Source organism: Fukomys damarensis, unplaced genomic scaffold (assembly GCF_012274545.1).
Source record: "Fukomys damarensis isolate Sample0158 unplaced genomic scaffold, DMR_v1.0_HiC HiC_scaffold_27, whole genome shotgun sequence".
NCBI classification, from domain to species: domain Eukaryota; kingdom Metazoa; phylum Chordata; class Mammalia; order Rodentia; family Bathyergidae; genus Fukomys; species Fukomys damarensis.
In genome coordinates this window covers 29,033,165-29,050,838 of record NW_022900939.1, presented here as the reverse complement: position 1 = coordinate 29,050,838, position 17,674 = coordinate 29,033,165, and the positions used below count along the sequence as shown (strand labels likewise).

The following is a 17,674-nucleotide window of genomic DNA, read 5'->3' as shown; positions in this document are numbered from 1 at the left end:
CATGTGAATTACCAAAGTTGAACAAAGAAGATATAAAAATTCTAAAAGAATTTTGGGCAGTAAGGTTTAAATACTGCAAACAATTTTCCTTGGTGGTGGTAGCAGTTCCTCCTCCCCTACAGAATGAGATTCAGGAGCTCTGATCCTTGCCAACACTTAGTGTCAATACTATAAGAAGTTACCCTATAAATTCTCCTCTATAGCTCTTTTTAGTGAGAGTTTAGTGTGAAACAAGCTGATCTATCATTGTTGGGTTAACTTCCTTTTCTATATATTTTTATCATTTTAAGAAAGTGTAGTTTAAAAATTTTGTAATCAAGATTACTTGTTTAGGGAGGAATTAATTCTTACATGTGAATATAAATTAATCGGGAAGCAAATTATTGTTATTTTAAACAGTATAAGCTTTATTAATATAACAAATAGTTTTTTAGTTGACTTTTAAAACTTGAGGAAAAAATTAAGCTTTATCCATACAGGAATCAATTTTCAATTCACTGCTAGGGACTCTAAAAAGCATTTTCAGCACATAAATTCTTTCTTATCCTTCTTAGACTTTGAAACAATGCACTCATTTAATAAATCTATCTATCTGTTTCTGTCTCTCTCTCCATCCATCCATCCATCTGTTGTCTATCTATTTCTATTATCTATGTATGCAGGAGACCTAGCCAGGGGTGGATAATTAAGCTGAATGATTAAGCCACAAGACAAAAGCACATAGCCTCTACGAGGCATGAACAACTAAAATGTGGGGCAAAAGCACACAAGTCACCTCTTGGTGACTGAACTAAGTCTCATCTCTGGGTAATCTTTTTCATCCTCTTTGCTGCCTGCAGTCACTAGCTTACTATGACATATCTATATATCTGTCTATCATTTATCTATCTTATCTGTCAGGCTAATTACTGATATTTGGCTCCATCTTCAGAAATCCAGAATTCTTTAGTTCTACAGCATATGATAAGATAAAAAATGCATACATTTTTGATGCATGCAGATATTGTAGGTGGGGTCTATGAGTTTATTGTCTTTATAGAGTGGTTCATGTATGTACCACTAGAGTCAAGACAGAGAGCACCTCAATAGCACAAAGGTCCCTGGTGTTGTCTTTTTATATCCTCAACCATGACTCTCCTCCTAACCTGTAATCCCAGATGATCACTAATCTGTTCTCCATTTCTATAATTCTGTCATTTCAAGAATGCTATATGTATAGAATTGGCATTTTCCTACTCAGCATAATTCTCTAGAGACTCATCCAAATGATGATGCATCAGAAATCTCCATTTTCTTTTTGAAGAGTATTCCATGGTATGGATGCTCTATGGTGTATGAGCCTCACATTGCTATAATGAAGCACTTGAGGCAGTTAACTCATAATGAGAAAGGTTACTTTTGGCTCACAGTTCTGGAGGTGCCAGTCCAAGACTGAGAGCAGCACACCATAGCAGAAGTGTGCGGTGGAGGAAACTATTTACATCACAAGCCATAAAGCAGAAGAGGACATCCAACCCCTATGGAAACATAACCCCAGAGATCTGAGGATCTCCCACAGGCTTCACCTCCTGAAGCTCCACAGTGCTTCCCATCAGTGCCATCCTGGAGACCAAAGCTGTAACCTATGGCCTTTAGGGAATGCTCAGTATCCAGACCACTGTACAGTTGATTTGATCATTCACCCATTGAAGAAAATCAGGATCATTTGCAGTTAGTGAATATTTAAAACTGAAATCGCATATTGCTTTCCATGGTGGTTGGGCCATTTTACATTTTTAACATTAGTGCACAAGGGTTCCAATTTCTCCATGCCCTCATCAATTTTATTTTCCATTGTTTTGAGAGTGAATATCCCAACACATGTAAGCTGATACTATTTACTTTCAAGCTCCCGCAAATATTTGGACCTGATTTTTTACCATTATTACTGGGGAGACAAAGTAAGGTTCTTGTTCCATCCTTGGGATAGAATATGGAGATTTAGTGGATTTGAGAATAAGGGGTATCATTTCACTTTATTACTCAGAGCACATTGCTCTTTAAATGGAAGATTCTCACAGATTTGTGCACAGATTATGCACATACTCAAGACAGGCAAATGTAACTTCCTTTAACATCTTTGTGTATCTGCCTGTGTGTTCTTCTGATAATAGGAAGAAATGGAGATTGACTGTTATAGAATTTGCATGGTTGGGTTGCTACCTCTTCTTTAAGCCTACCAGATTTCAAGTTGACACAGCTGGGGAAAGGGGGCATTACTAGAACCTCCACAGTAAGTCCTAGTCTCCTGTGAGCCATGACAGCACAAGGCGAGTTAATTAATATATAAACAGAAAAGACAGAAAAAGTGAGACTTAGAGAAGAACCTGAGCTTTGGGCCTGATCAATATTGCTCTGGGAAGCAAAGATGAAAACCCCCAAGCTTGTCACACCTTTATTCAGTACATCAGGAGGAACAAATGTACCAGAGGACTCAGGGCAGAGGGAGTTCAGTCCATCAGGAGAGTAACAAATGTAAAAGGTCACTCAAAGGGCAGCAGTGGTGAAAATCCTAGAACGATGAGGAACTGTACAGATGAAGATTTTGTTCCTCCCAGCATGTCTTCAGCTGGTGTAATCTTACCCTGGAGCATCACAGCATCACTGGACCACTGAGGTCTTAGCTATGACCAGAAGTGAAGAGAAGAGTTACATTTCCACATGCCATCGCTGGCCTGCAAGCAGGAAAAGTAGGCCCTAATCATGATTTAATTGTGAAATGATTTTTTCCCCCCAAATCATGTCGAATTGCTTCCAACAGAAACATAGTTTTGTGATTATGTGAAGTGAGTGGAGAAAGGTTCAGGTTTCACTTAATTGTTAATAAAGTGTAACTTTTGATTGGTGATCCTCTTCCAAGATAACATACTTTTATGAAGGGAAGAAACTCCAGAAAGAACTAGATTTTTTCCCAGTGTGACACTTAAATATATTGTCAGTAATAAAATGATCCACGTGTCTTTTGGGTATACTTCACCAAAGTAAGCAATTGTTTAAAATCCAAGTATATCAGGTCAAACTTCAATTTTATTGGGTAGGTTTACTATATGCTAGGGATTGATGTAGGGAAGGACTCAGGGCAGGGAGTTCAGTCCATCAGGAGAGTAACAAATGTAAAAGGTCACTCAAAGGGCAGCAGTGGTGAAAATCCTAGAACGATGAGGAACTGTACAGATGAAGATTTTGTTCCTCCCAGCATGTCTTCAGCTGGTGTAATCTTACCCTGGAGCATCACAGCATCACTGGACCACTGAGGTCTTAGCTATGACCAGAAGTGAAGAGAAGAGTTACATTTCCACATGCCATCGCTGGCCTGCAAGCAGGAAAAGTAGGCCCTAATCATGATTTAATTGTGAAATGATTTTTTCCCCCCAAATCATGTCGAATTGCTTCCAACAGAAACATAGTTTTGTGATTATGTGAAGTGAGTGGAGAAAGGTTCAGGTTTCACTTAATTGTTAATAAAGTGTAACTTTTGATTGGTGATCCTCTTCCAAGATAACATACTTTTATGAAGGGAAGAAACTCCAGAAAGAACTAGATTTTTTCCCAGTGTGACACTTAAATATATTGTCAGTAATAAAATGATCCACGTGTCTTTTGGGTATACTTCACCAAAGTAAGCAATTGTTTAAAATCCAAGTATATCAGGTCAAACTTCAATTTTATTGGGTAGGTTTACTATATGCTAGGGATTGATGTAGGGTATGTGATTTACCATGCAAACGGATGAGTTCTCACAAGTGTATAAAGAGTTATATTCTCACAGTGCATATAGTCACAGTTGCTATCATTTTTAAGGAACAGGTTTAATTGAAATCCTTGGGAATTTTACCACGAAGGATTTATTCTCTTTTGGAATGTTGCCTGTGGCCCTTTTGACTTGTTTATATCCTCACAGCTGCTTGCTTCTGTGCAATCTCATTCACCTACCAAAATGTCTCTTCTTTAGTGAAGGTCACTGTTCTGAGTTAGGCTCTCCAAGTAAAGTTTATCTGAACTAAATCATATTTATGGAGAAAATAAACCAAATAAAGGTATGATAAAATATATGGAATTGAGAAAATATTACAGTAAAAAATGCATTGCTATTAATCCTCCTCAAAATATTTCCCCTTCCTTTGTTTTTATCTTTTAGTTTGAAAACAGGGTCTCACTAGATTGCTAAATTTCTCAATCTGGGCTAGAATTGGCAATCCTCCTGCCTCAGCCTTTCAGAGTGCTAGGGTTAGCAGCATGTTCCACCAAACCTACTCACTTTGAACACATTTATTCCACTGTCTGTACCACTTTCTTAAGCAGAAGCGGCAAAGAATAATAGAATAAGTGCATTTAAAGGAAAGGGAAATAATTTGAGGGGGATTAATAATGATTTCACTGTATTGTAATTTTTTTAAGAAAATTTAAACACTCCCCATCATTTTTCAATTACAACGTGTATTTCCTATTAGTTTTTTCTACACAATCCAGGACATTTTGTTTTCATCGACATAAAGTGTATAAACCTGAATTTTCCCGCTACTATTGAAATTTTACAACAAGAAACAGTAGTCACCTGTGTACCTCTCATTCCCTCTTTCAAAAGAAATTCAATTTCAACAATTTTAACTGCCTATCTTTTTTTAACTTCTACATAAAAGAGCTATTAGCTATTTTTTTATCCTCATTGTGTCTTTATCAGCAAGTTTTAAAACAACTTTAAATGTACATTTAACTATATCTTCAGAGATTTTCATTTTCTCAAAGTGGAACTCCACACTTATGGTCCTTAATTTTTAATTTGATCATTAGCTACAGATTTTTTACATGAAATGTGAAAATCAAAAAAATAATCCTCCCTTGCTGCTTAGGTAAGGGCTGGCCTGAGATACGATGTCAAGAGTGCAAAACTGAGGGAGGCTGTTCTCAGTTGGATCTAAAGTATCCCTCAAGTTCCATGTGAGAGTCTCGGAACCTTTCATAAAGGAGCCCAATAGAAGAGAGTTAGGTCATGGGTATGACCTGGAAGATTTTGAGACCTTGGCCTTTTGCTCTCTCTCTCTCTCTCTCTCTCTCTCTCTCTCTCTGCTTCCAGGCTGCCATGTGGTGGGCAGGTCTCCAATGCATGGTTGTCCTCTGCTGTGCCACCTCACCACAGGCCCAAAAGTAATGGGCTAAACCATCGTGGACTGAAACCTTCATAACTATTAGCCAAATACATTTTTTCTCCATATGAGGTGATTCCTATGGGATTTGTCACAGCGACCAGAAGCTAAAACCAGATCCCTTCAGTGTTGGGCCCTAGTTGTCTCTCTAGCCCCACCGCCTTCTGGCCCTGAACACTTACCAACTTCTCCCCCCCACGCCACAACCCTGACCCCATTCTCTCAGCACTGTTGACACTGTCTTTAAAAGCTAAATCAATATTTAATGTTTGTGTAATTACATGTAAATATTGCTCTCATCTGCAGAACTTTGTTTACATATCATGTTGCATTCAATGTCACCTTCCCCTCGGGCAATTGTACCACTTATTTGATTAATGTTAGAGCTTGATGAGAAATATGACCCCCAATATACTATGCTTGTTAGTTTTCTTGCCTTTGTAGTTCTCTCCTCTTGAAGCAGGGGTAGGCTTTGACCAAAGAATGGAGCAGAAGTAACATCCTGGGATTTTGAGGCTAGATCATAAAAAGCTTTATAGCTTCAGCCTAGATGTCTTGCACCAAGGGAGACTGATGCTATGGCTGAATTATGGCCACCCAGAGAAGGCAGCAGTGGGTGTGGACACTGGCCAATATCTAGACTCTAGAGGTTGTGTAGATAGAAAGACTCCGAGGCACTGGTGGCCATGCAGTGAGGAAGCCCCAGTCAGCATGGTGATGCCTAGTCATTCTCTGGCTGTGACAAGATTCCCTCCCCACCCCTGCCCCAGGTACAGATTTGTGAGTAAAAAGTATCCTGTACGTCCAGCCACCAACTTTTGGATGGTTTCAAATTTTGCGTGCATTTGACTACCTATAGGAAAGGTCCTCAGGAAATCACAGCAGCTTGCTGTCACCTCACAGAGCCTGTTACAACAAAGAATTGTTATCATAAAGCCATCAGTGCTGGGGTTTGTTACACATTAATGGAAAATAGAAATGCTTAGGGTCTGCCAATGCCAGTGGGTCTTTTATTACAAAACCCTTTGAACAAATCTGAAAGTTTCTTCCAACAGGGTTAAATAAACCGTGCCACCTTTTTTTCTTTTCTTTCTTGGAGATATTCCTTCAAGAGCTTCTGTTTTTTTTTGCCTGACTACTCTGCTGGTCTCTGGGCTTGATCACAGGTAGAACCTTGGGTATTGGCCACTCTCACACTGGGAAGTCTTCTCTCTCCTAATTCTGGAGACCTTGTCTTTATCCTTTGAATACATTGTTTTCATTTGCCACCTTTAAGAATATCTATTCCAGTTAATTTGAAGCTTTTTTCTGACTCTTTGCAGTATCTTTTCTCTCCTGATTCCTTAATTTTGTTCATCTCAATTTTTTGTTAGAGGTTTTGCTTGAGATTATTTTAAGGTTATGCTAATTTTTATTTATTGGTTTCTATTTGAGTGAGATGCTAGAACTTCAGTTCTTACTTCTGTGGGTGTAGGTGTGGGCATGGTGGGGGAGGAGTGGCAAGGGTGTCAGTGTGGGTGGGCTGCTTGCCAATTTCATGTACATACAGTTGTAGTGATGTGATCCAGAATCTTTAATCGGAAAGATTTTTTTTAGCTGTTTCATTCCTATTCTCCACCCCTTTCTGTTTATGTTTCAAGATAAAAAAAAATGTTTAATAAGATTGGTTTCCAAGCTAGCTTGTAATTCCAACCCTCTGGGACACTGAGGCAGAATGGGCTGCAAGTTCAGGCCAATCCTGGGCAATTTAGGAACTTAGCAAACCCTGTCTAAAAGAAAAATATGTAGCTTCCAGCATTTTGAAGATTGCCTTCAGCATAACAGAAGTGTGTCTTGGGAATGATAATCTATTTTTCAGTCTTTTGTGGGGCAGAAGGAATAACAAGGTCCAAGCTGATGTAGTGACACTTTTATGTAATTTGAAATATCATCATCCATGGTTCCCAAATGTGTTAGTGGAGGTATGGACCTCAGCAAATACCAGGGGAAGGTCTTGTTTTGGTGCAATTAAAGAAGTTGAAGGCATTCTTTAAATATAATTTTAGCATTAAAAATGTTGGTTAGATACTAAATAAAAAAGTCAATGAAAAGAACATTATATACACTTAGAAAAATAATATTTTGATCAACCAGGAAAGTAAGAAGTCACATTGACTCAAAGATGGGAAGGGTAGCCAAGCCCTGGCAGAGTTTTCTCATCTGCTGGGGTTAAGCTAAGGGCCCTTTAACTTAACGATCCCAGTTCCAGGCTGTGCTCTGTGTTATTGGCAGCAACCTTATAGATGGGGCATGGCACACACAGGGTCTTATTCAGCTTTACCAGCCCACCAACAAATACTTAATTACTGGCTCTCATTTGCATCCATTATGGGGTTACACACCCTCATAATAGAAAACAAAACTACATAGCACTACTTTTTTTGATCTAAAAAACTCTAAATAATAACATGGTTAAAATATATTTAGTTTAATAGCCTAGATGCATATTCTCAGATTGTCAATCTTTTTAAAAAAATTTTTTTAAATTTTTTCTCTTGGAGTTGAGAGGATAGCTCAATGACAGAGTATATTCTTAAAGCATGAGGCCCTGGGTTCCATCCCCAACACACACACACACACACTCACATTCTCACACACAAATACTCTTTCTAACTAAGAAGGACATCTATTTAACTAAGAAGAAACATTTATTCCAGATTTTTAACATTATGCACCTGCATATTAGATTAAATTTTCTATGATGAATGTTTTATAAAAGTCAGCCAAGCTTTTCTATGTAGGTTGATCTGCCCAAAGCAACACAATGTCAATTAGCAGAGAGAAGGTCTGAATCTTGACTGGCTCATCCTTCTCTAAAAGATTCCCCTGGTCACTCATTCCCATAGGGCTTATGAATTGCTCGGATATTGCTTAACTAGAAAGGCTCGATCATGGCCCATTTACCATACAATTTTCATACAGGAAGATTTTCAAGTGAGAAAGGAGACACTAGAAATCTGATTGTGAAGGGAAAAAAAAATCAAAAGCCGATCAATAGGACAGGTACAAAGCTCATCAAATGTAATGACTTACTGCTACAATAAGTCAATCATTTATGTAAAATGAACCTTTGCTTTGCCACTTTACTTTCCAGTTCGTTCATGGGTGTGAAAATGCCGTTCGCCACTTGTCCTCAGAACACCTTTAAAGGGTGATGTCTGTGATGTAGCAGATTGGATGGAGATGAGTCAGAGTACACCTGCTTATACAAAGAAGACTCAGCAAGGCTATGAGGCTGCCTTGGCAGACCTTCTAGAGTCTATTCACTGCTCAATGTGGAGGGGAAGATTAATGTGATAAAATCGCATATAAAATAATCCTGGCCTCCTCAGGTTAGCACTCCTACTAAGAAATGGGTCGCTCACATTATCAACATTAATTACCCTGCAAGAAGGAAGGGTAGGTTGGCAGTACACTGGAGTCTTTCCAACACTTACACATACTATTTTAAGTGAGGCTTATGAATTGCTAACTTAATGTTTTAAGAGATAGTATTTATGGATATTACATTTCATTTCCACTTAGAGCATTTGCCCGGGGGCATGTTTCCATCCCAGGCATGGTGGGCACTCCTCTAATTGCTGTCAAAATGTAGGCACCTTCCCAAACTAACAATGCCTTCTCCACTTTCTTCCTGGAGGTGCTCAGAAGCCAAGGAATGAGTCACCCATTAGTCCGACAGCACACTGCAGTGCATTTTGTCTCTGGTATCCAGGAGCTCTTACTCTACTTTGGGCAAGTACATAAGAGCTGAACAAATGGCTAAAAAGTAAGACAACTCTAATAATGTTATTTCCAGTAGCATAATTTCCTTCTAACTTGTTTTGCTATTACCCATGCTTGGAGGCCTCTTGCTGATGTGAATTCTATTTTCACAAAATCTTTGTTAGAATCTTTTCCTTGGGTTTTCCTTGCTCTTTGCAATCAAACACTTGGACTCATCTCCTGCAGGAAGCCTGACAAGAGCTGTGCCTTGTGTGTAAGCTTTCCAGCCTGAAAGCTGTCCTCTAGGATTACCTCGAAGAGATTTATTTTGAACGGTTATCTAATGCAGCTATATCTCTGCAGAGAGTTCTAAGACCCAGCTGCCATAGGACAATGCGTAACACATTCTGCTACAAATGCCTGCAAACATTCTTAGGACATGGGTCTTGAGAGACCTTACTAATATTCCTAGCCCCAAAGCCATGCTGTGTCCAATACTTAGTGCTAAAACTATTAGTCTGGTGTGGTTCCTTTATTCTAATTCACAAACTAGTTCACCATTTAAATACCATTGTTAACAAAGTAAAATGATCTAGAAGTTAGTTAATAATTTTTTTAAAAAATACTGGTTAATCGCAGAAGTATTGTGAAATCTCAATTTGTAATGATGAGTATCTAAGTTGGTGACATTTTTTTTTTGGTACCTACTAAGAGGGAGATATCACAAAACAGTCTTATTTTGGCGAGGAAAGCCAAACCACACTGTAGAAAACATTCACTAATTGCCTCAGACACTTCCAAATAACTCATTTTTTTTGTAATATTTGACTGGATTCAGATAGCTTTTGAGAGAGGCCCATTTCAAAAGGTAAATGACAAAAGTATAATTTCCACGATGTATAAAAATTATTAAACAAGAAACATTACACACTCACAGAAGAATAAAGTCTAAAAATAGCTATTTAAAACATAATAAAATTGTTAGGTAAAAAGATCTGAAAACCAGGAACAGACCAGAACCACAACAGGCCTTTACTGAGGGGAGGATCTGATGGGCTATCTCCAAACAGGGGAGAAAAAGCAACATGGCAGAACAGGGAGCTTCTTTTATAGGAGCTGGGTGAGGTTAGCCTGAGCTGGTGTCGAATTGGGTGAGGTAGTGTTAAGAGATTGGAGGAGCCTGGGACATCACTAGGAGGGCCTTGGGAAATCACTAGCTGCTAGGAGGTACCAAGTATCAGGTTACTCTTTTGGCAGGAGAAGAGGCATAATGGGACAAAGAAGCCTGTCCTTTGTTGGGAGAAGTTGTATTTTAACATGGAGGCTGCAATTCTATGTGGCAGCCATCTTAAGGCAAGAGAAATCTGACAAACATAGAGATAGATCAACAGATGGAAAAGTACTTGAATTTACTCATAGTTAATGAGTACAAATTGAATCAATCATGAAAGATCACCTTGGTCAAGATTTAAAAGTTTGCTAACACTTTGGGATGATGTGGGCTGTAAAACACGCAATCCATACTAGAGATAAAATAATATAACCATTGGAGAGGACAGTTTGAGAGTCTGCCTGTAGATTGGAATGAACAAAGAGTGTGCCTGAGCTTCACCATTTGTGTTCACACACACACACACACACACACACACACACACACACACACCCAAGTGTGTAAGAAGAGGCAAAACTAGAAGGAAGCTACATGTATACCTATAGGGCTTGTTAAGTGAATAATGGTTAACTCACCCAAACAAATATCTCCCTATCCAACTTCAAATCATGTCATGAGCCTGGTCCCTGCCACCCAGTGTCAGTTGCTACAAAGGCTGTGGATGGAACAGCTCACCTAGATGGCCTCCCAATATGACCTTAGACTTGATCAACTGTCCCAGAAACAAGGTGTCCCATGTAAGTGGGCTGACAGATTTAGCTTTTCCACCAAATACCATGCCCCAGACTGAGGTAAATTTTTACCTGGCCAAGGGTTCTGGTAGGCAGGTAGCCAGCTGCTCCTGATGATGCCTGGACCATCTGCTACATTTGAAAGACAGTTTCCTGCAGTATCTGCATGCGTAAATACAACCTCAGAGTAGCATTGCCCTGGCCTTTCCCACTCAACACACACAGCTCTCTATCAATGCAAGCGTCATGGCTTGCTCAGTACCCTGCAACTCAACCCTACCTCAACCTGCTTCCGACCAGAATTGTCAGAGCCAAGTCCCTGGAACCTGAGGAAAGCAAAGTGGATATGAACAACATGTAAAGTGAATAGCAGCTGCTGATTCCCCAGAGGAACTTAGCATTACGCAAATGACTACTGACTCTAAAGCAAGAGATGTTGATCAATGTCTCCTGGGATGTTGCTTTCCCAAATCTAAGAGTCAGCAGAAAATGTTTTCTTTCTTATAGGCTGATATTTAATCTAATGATGTAAATACAGGAAGAAGCCAAAAGCCAATTAACAGCTTTATTGTCCAGTACATATTTTTCTCAGAGTTGCCACATACAATCCAACTTTACTGAAGGCAGAAATACATAGTTTGTGTGAGTCTTTGTTGGCTGGTAATGGGTTACATTGCAACTACTGGCTTTCCTCTGTGAGGGATTCCAAATATCCTACAGAGTGCCCTGGGTAGCTTCCAGGATGAAAGAAGCTCAGCATACCTGTATCCATAGCAGGAAGCTCCTTCAGAGATTCCTGGGAAAGTTAATCATCTTTTGTCTTAACCTTTCTTTTAAATTAATGGAGGAAGGAGGAGCCAAAAAGCATAACTGGTAAAGAACTAATCCAAACTCCTTGCGAAGTGCAATCAATTCCAATATATCGACATTGTAACATCACTAAAATATTAGAGCCTGGCAAAATTTGCTGGGCAACCCAAATCTATCTATACTATCCCACTTTCTCTTGCTGAGGAAAAAGACCTGGTGTGAAACCAGCTTATAAGGACAAAAGGCATATTTTGGCTCATGGTTTCAGAGGTTTCAGTCTGTGGTTACTTGACTCTATTGACTTGGGCCTGTGGAAGCACAGTACATCACAGTGGGGGTGCATAGCAGAGGATGCCTGTCTACTGCAAGGTGGTCAGGAGGTAAAGGGCAAAGGAAGGAACAGGAAGAGGCCAAGGTGCCTTTAGCCCTTCAACTGCACACTCCCAATGACCTTCTACTAGGTTCTGCCTTCTAGAAATGGTACCACCTCTCAGTAGGTAAGCACTAACCCTTCAACACATGGGCCTACTGGGGCCATTTCAGGTCTCAACCACAGCACCACTGTGGACTCTTCTCCCCTGAGCCCTCTCAGTTTAAAATTGGGAACAGGAAATAGAATAGAAATAGTGGCTTCCTGTTTGGCTCGGAGTTTCATCTCCTCCTACAGGAAGCTTCTGCCAAGTTTTCCTGTGTCCTCATATTCAGTGCACCTGCCATGATCCTTTCATCAAAATACTTTCATGTCTGATTAAACATCCCTTATTGTTTACTATTCCCGTTCCTTTATTGCAACTGGCACATGTACAAAATTAGCATTAATTGCCAACTGCCAAGTAATTGAAATGTACAGTTTGTAAATGGGTGCTTTGTAAACTCATAGGGCTAATTGGCAATGAGATTTGCTGGAAATCATAAAAGAAAATAAAAGACTCATTGTGCTGTAACATTACTGAAACTGGAGGTACTACTACTGGAACAGGCAGTACGAGTTTTAAATATTTATAGAAATAAAGCATTATCCTTTATGATAAGACACCTTAAAGCCCTCAGAAGTTCTCTTCCTCATAGGGACATAGGTACCAAAAAGGGAGAATAATTGGAGCAAAGCCATTCCTTGCTTTTTGTTTATCAAAACTTATATAATTTATACAAATTGCTCTGGCAGACAGGTAGCCAGCTGCTGCTCATGATGCTCTATAATTTTGGTTTATTGCTTATTATTTTTCAAATGGCTTGATATAGAAATAATATGCTAATGCTCTAAGGAAACATTTCCTAGCCAACTATTGCATTTTAATTTAACTCTAGCAAAACTCATGTCTCATGCCATTATGCCACTGGCAAATAGAATGTGTATGGGTAGAAAATCTTTTATTACAAATTGCACAGAGTAACTTGTAAATGATCTACTTTAATTAAGAAACATTTATGCCCATAAGAAAGAGTAGATCGGCTCAATTAATAACTTAACAATTCATTTCCCTTTGCTGCCTATTGCACAAATTCTCGTCTGTCAAGCACACTAGCAGAAGGAGACAATGCTCCTAAATTTTAGTTGTCTCAGCTAAGTCAGATAAAAATGTAAAATTTATAGTTTTTAAATTTAAATAAATTTCTTGTCCAGGTATAAGATGGAAGGATTTAAGACTGATCCATGTTCCAGACAACCCATGGACATCAGTTTTGAGGCCACAGCTCCAGCTCTAATGTATATGCCCACCCAGTCAGCTGGATGGCAAAGGCAGCCACTATCTGACAGCCTTCAGAGAACCCTGGGCTGGAAGGTGCCCGCTGCTCAGAGAAAAGCTCTGCATAGACTGACCTGACTCTCAGCCCCTCTCCAAAAACAAAAAGAAAAAACATCATAAAAAGCTCCAGGGAGATGTTTTGAATGATCTTCTCTCCATGCTAATGATCTCGACAGGGTTCATCTTTTAAAAGAAAGATAAAGTAGTTAAATAAAGACAAAAATCTGTTTCTACATGTGCATATTATTAGAAATAAAATAAAGCATGTGGCACAAGGCAGAAGACAAAAATATATAGTATACAGTATCAGCCTTTAGCTTTCACCATTTCCCACTTAAGATATGCATGTTGATTGTTATAGCCAGCAAGTAGTCCCTCTCCCAGGGAAGCCCACACCCTTGGCAAAGGTGTGAAAATATCAGAAGACTTTGTTCTGCGGACACTTGGACACCCCATCTCTTCTGCTTGCTGTCAGAGTTCACAGGCATGGCAGTAGGAGTAATGATCACTTTTGGGATTTTTGTGTCATCCCTGAAGTTGAATGGGTTTCATGTCATTGGTTATACTCAGCTTTTAAAAAATGATCAATTAATTTTCTGCAGAAGACAATGCAATCACTTCCAGTATTGCATAGTGATAGAAGCTGATGGGCAGAAGCATCTACAAGAGAGCTCAGTTTGTAAATAGCAGTCCACCAACAAGCCCAAGTCAGCTCTGCACACAGTGAGAACTCTTGGACGGAGAGGCCATGTGGCCCAGCACCCATGTCGAAGGTGGACCGCGTTATTCTCACCATGATGCAATCACAACAGGAAAACATCAAAGGGTAGAATACGTCACAGCGCCATGTTTTAGTATTGAATGGGTCCAAAGACTTACAGCACGTTATAAGAATATTGTCAATATTGCTACTTTGTAATGTTTGTGGAAATCTTCTAAAGTTGAATAAACAGTGTACCTTAGTGGAAATATATAAAATTTTCTTGTGAGAATCATCCTACATTATTCTTTCCTGGCACATTGCAGTCGTTCTCTTCATCCTGAATGGCCTTTAGATTGTTACCAAATTCTCTAATTTTTCTCCTGCAGATGAGGAAGCTCAGGCGAGCTAATGGACAGTGACATCCTCCTATGTTTCTTTTTCATGACTTGAGCTTACGATCAAGGGGACTTCCCCATTTTCAGCAGGTGGGCTTGCAGAAAGATATGCAGGCTCCTTGCAGCAGGCTCCCGCTTGTCCCGTCGGCTGTGCTCCTGCTCCAGAGAGAGGAGTCATGGCATCATTTCAGGTCTGCACCCCACACACAGCTCTTCCTTCCTTAACTGCTCCTGCTTGCTAAGCCAGAAAGACTGCATCATGGTGCACGCTTCTGTCCAAGTTATAACTCTCTGACACTGCACACTTTGTGCTTCAAGAGACATAAGGCCTTGTTAGCAGCTTTTTGCATGAAGCAGAGCCTTATGACTTTCATAGGTGTGAGGCCCTGCTGTCTTCTCACTTTCTTTCCTTTGTAGGAAGAAGATGAAAAATCACAACTCTGCTAATATGAAGCCAAATACTGTATATTTTAGACTAAATTCGTTCTTATATATTCATTCATTTTCTTCTATTTGCAGAGAGATTAAAACATAAACATTTTCACGAGTCTCACAACTTGTAAACCCTAGGTGCCGTGGCTTCTGAAATTAATGGGTAAATTGTATCCTGCCTGAGTGACATAATTTGCTTTCTATTTCCCTAGTAGCTGGCTTCTCTCTGCTTGGCAGTTTTTTCTTCCTTATCTTACTTTCTCAGTGACCTGGCTTTTTAGTAAATGACGCTGTCTTCTCTAGTCAGAATATCACAAGTGCTCACACGCAAGGGCTAATACACACACACACACACACACACACACACACACACACACACACCCGCACATACACACATGCTGGATATACACATAATGTCTACAATGTCAAATATTGCTGGCCCTTTTAGATAGCTCTTGGCTTGCCCCAAGGTAACATAGTTTTGCTATTGAGCCTCTTTTTCTTTCTTTTGATTCATGCTCTCATGGCAGGAAGGAATGTGAACACATCTCTTTTGGTTCAGTGTACTCTGAAGAAAGGTAGATACTTGTTGCAGAGATGAATGGACAGAATAGGTCTGACAAAAGGTCCTTTTATCTTTGGAGATCTGAACTTTGGTTTGGGAGACCAGAATGTAAACTGCTGTCATTAATTAGCAGACACTTCTTTTAAAAATTTAACTGCACATATACTGAGTGTCATAGAATAATCAGGTACTATTATAAATCTGCAAAAACAACCTGGTGCTGCCTATTGATGTTAACTTCAGATATTTGTTGCTAGTGGATTTTTACTCACTTCTCACACTCACAAGCCACTGACCTCTCTCTAGGACACTGAGGGCATTGTTAAAATGGGCAAAAGTCAATTTTATAAAGCAAATCATCATACTCTTTGGGTGTAAAAGCCCAAAGTTAACTTAGAGAATAAACTCTTACTCATTTTGGATGTTTATCCTAGTTCCTTGTTTCTGCATAGCAAAAATCAGTATGGTTAACACCCCCAAAGTTCATGAGGGAAAAGGCTTTATTTCGTATTTGGAGTTTGCCTCGTGGACCGTGACAGAGAAAGAACAATGCAAATTGCACCATTTCTTCTAACAGCTACATCTGGAGTATAGTGGGCATATAACCGCGTGTACATATTTAAGGAATATACTTTGATGAGTTTAGGCATATGTAGAGACCTACAGACCACCATCATAATTAAAGTAATGAAGACAACCATGAGTCCTCCACCAAATTTCCTCATGCTCCTCTTTTCTTATCCCCCCTGATCTGACCCAGGCACCCACTTCTCGGCTATGTCACTGTGCATTATTTTGCCTGTACTAAATTTTATACAAAGTAACTTTTATTTAGTCACACATGAATTTTGCCCTCATTTCCTTCTTCCTATGTAGTTATTTCGAGATGTATGCATGTACAAGAATCATCAGTTTTCCATTCTTTTTTAATGTAGTGTATTCCACTGTTTTCTACTCACCTTTCAGCAGTTACAAATGGAGGTGCTGTGGAAGTTTGTGTGTATATATTTGTATGGAGATGCACCTTCTTTCATCTAGAGTAAACACAAATTTGCCGGAGCATATGGTAGATGTACCTTTACCTTTTTAGGACACAGCCCGATTGTTTTCCAAAATGATTGTCCCATTTTACCATCCCTCCAGCTACGTGTGAGAATTCAGCTCCTGCATCTCTCCCCTAGCTCATGGATGCAGCGAGCATTAACTGTAGCCATCGCAATAGGTACCTACTAGTTTAGTTTCTCACTGAGCTTTTAAAGAAGAGTGATGTTAAAAATCCTTTTCATTTTTTAAAATCGCTTATACATCTGTTTTGGTGAAGTGTCTGCTCATTTAGTCTACCCATCTTTGAATTGAATTGTTTGTTTCTTGTTATTGTTTTGTTTGAGAATTTAAAAAATATTTTACATGTAATTCTTTAATACATATTTGCATTACAGTTTTGGTAATTTTCCTCAGTATGTGGCTTGTCTTTTTTCTTTCTTTCTTTAAAATGTTTTTTTAAAAAGCAATAGCTTTTACTTTTGATGAATTCCAATTTATCAGTATTTTTATTTTGGGGAACATACTTTTGAAGTCAGATCTAAGACATATTTGTCAAATCCAGTGTAAAAAGATTTCCTCCTGTGTTTTCTCCTGGAAGTGTCTGATTTTATGATATATATCTCTGTCTGTCTATCTCTCTGTTTCTATCTATCTGTTACACTTTGCCAAAAAAATAGAGAGATGGCAAATAAGCATACAAAAAGACTTTTACATCTTTAGTTTTTAGAGAAATACAAATTAAAATTCTAGAGACATCTCCACACATTTATAATGATTAATCATTATATCATATCCAGACACTGCAAAGAATGCAAAGTAACTGGACACACATATAATGCTGGCAGAAATGTAAAAGATATAGCTAGTCTAGAAAATAGTTTGATACCCCAAAGCATCATCTGTATACTTGTATTTTTTTTCCTCATTGAGTGTATTGGTACATTTTGGGTATGCAGTACAATTACATTCATCATTGGGATCTTGTACCTTTACATGACAGGTCTTGGTTCTCATTTTTTCCCCTTGTCCCTGCCCTCCCTTCACCCCCTCCTCCCCTCTCCATTTACAAACAGTTTATTTGTTTTTTCATTTTCTCCTATTTTTTCTTTTCCCTTATTCCCTTTTCCCTACCCTTCCCACTTTCCCTA

At 39.1% G+C, this 17,674-nt stretch overlaps 1 long non-coding RNA gene across 1 annotated transcript; it reads left to right on the top strand.

Moving 5' to 3' along the window:
* Positions 1-6,253: 6,253 nt before the first annotated feature.
* Positions 6,254-13,632, top strand: LOC104850577. Its single transcript, XR_777020.1, has 3 exons — positions 6,254-6,349; positions 8,863-8,991; positions 13,264-13,632. It is a non-coding gene; the product is annotated as an uncharacterized LOC104850577 (long non-coding RNA).
* Positions 13,633-17,674: the final 4,042 nt, after the last annotated feature.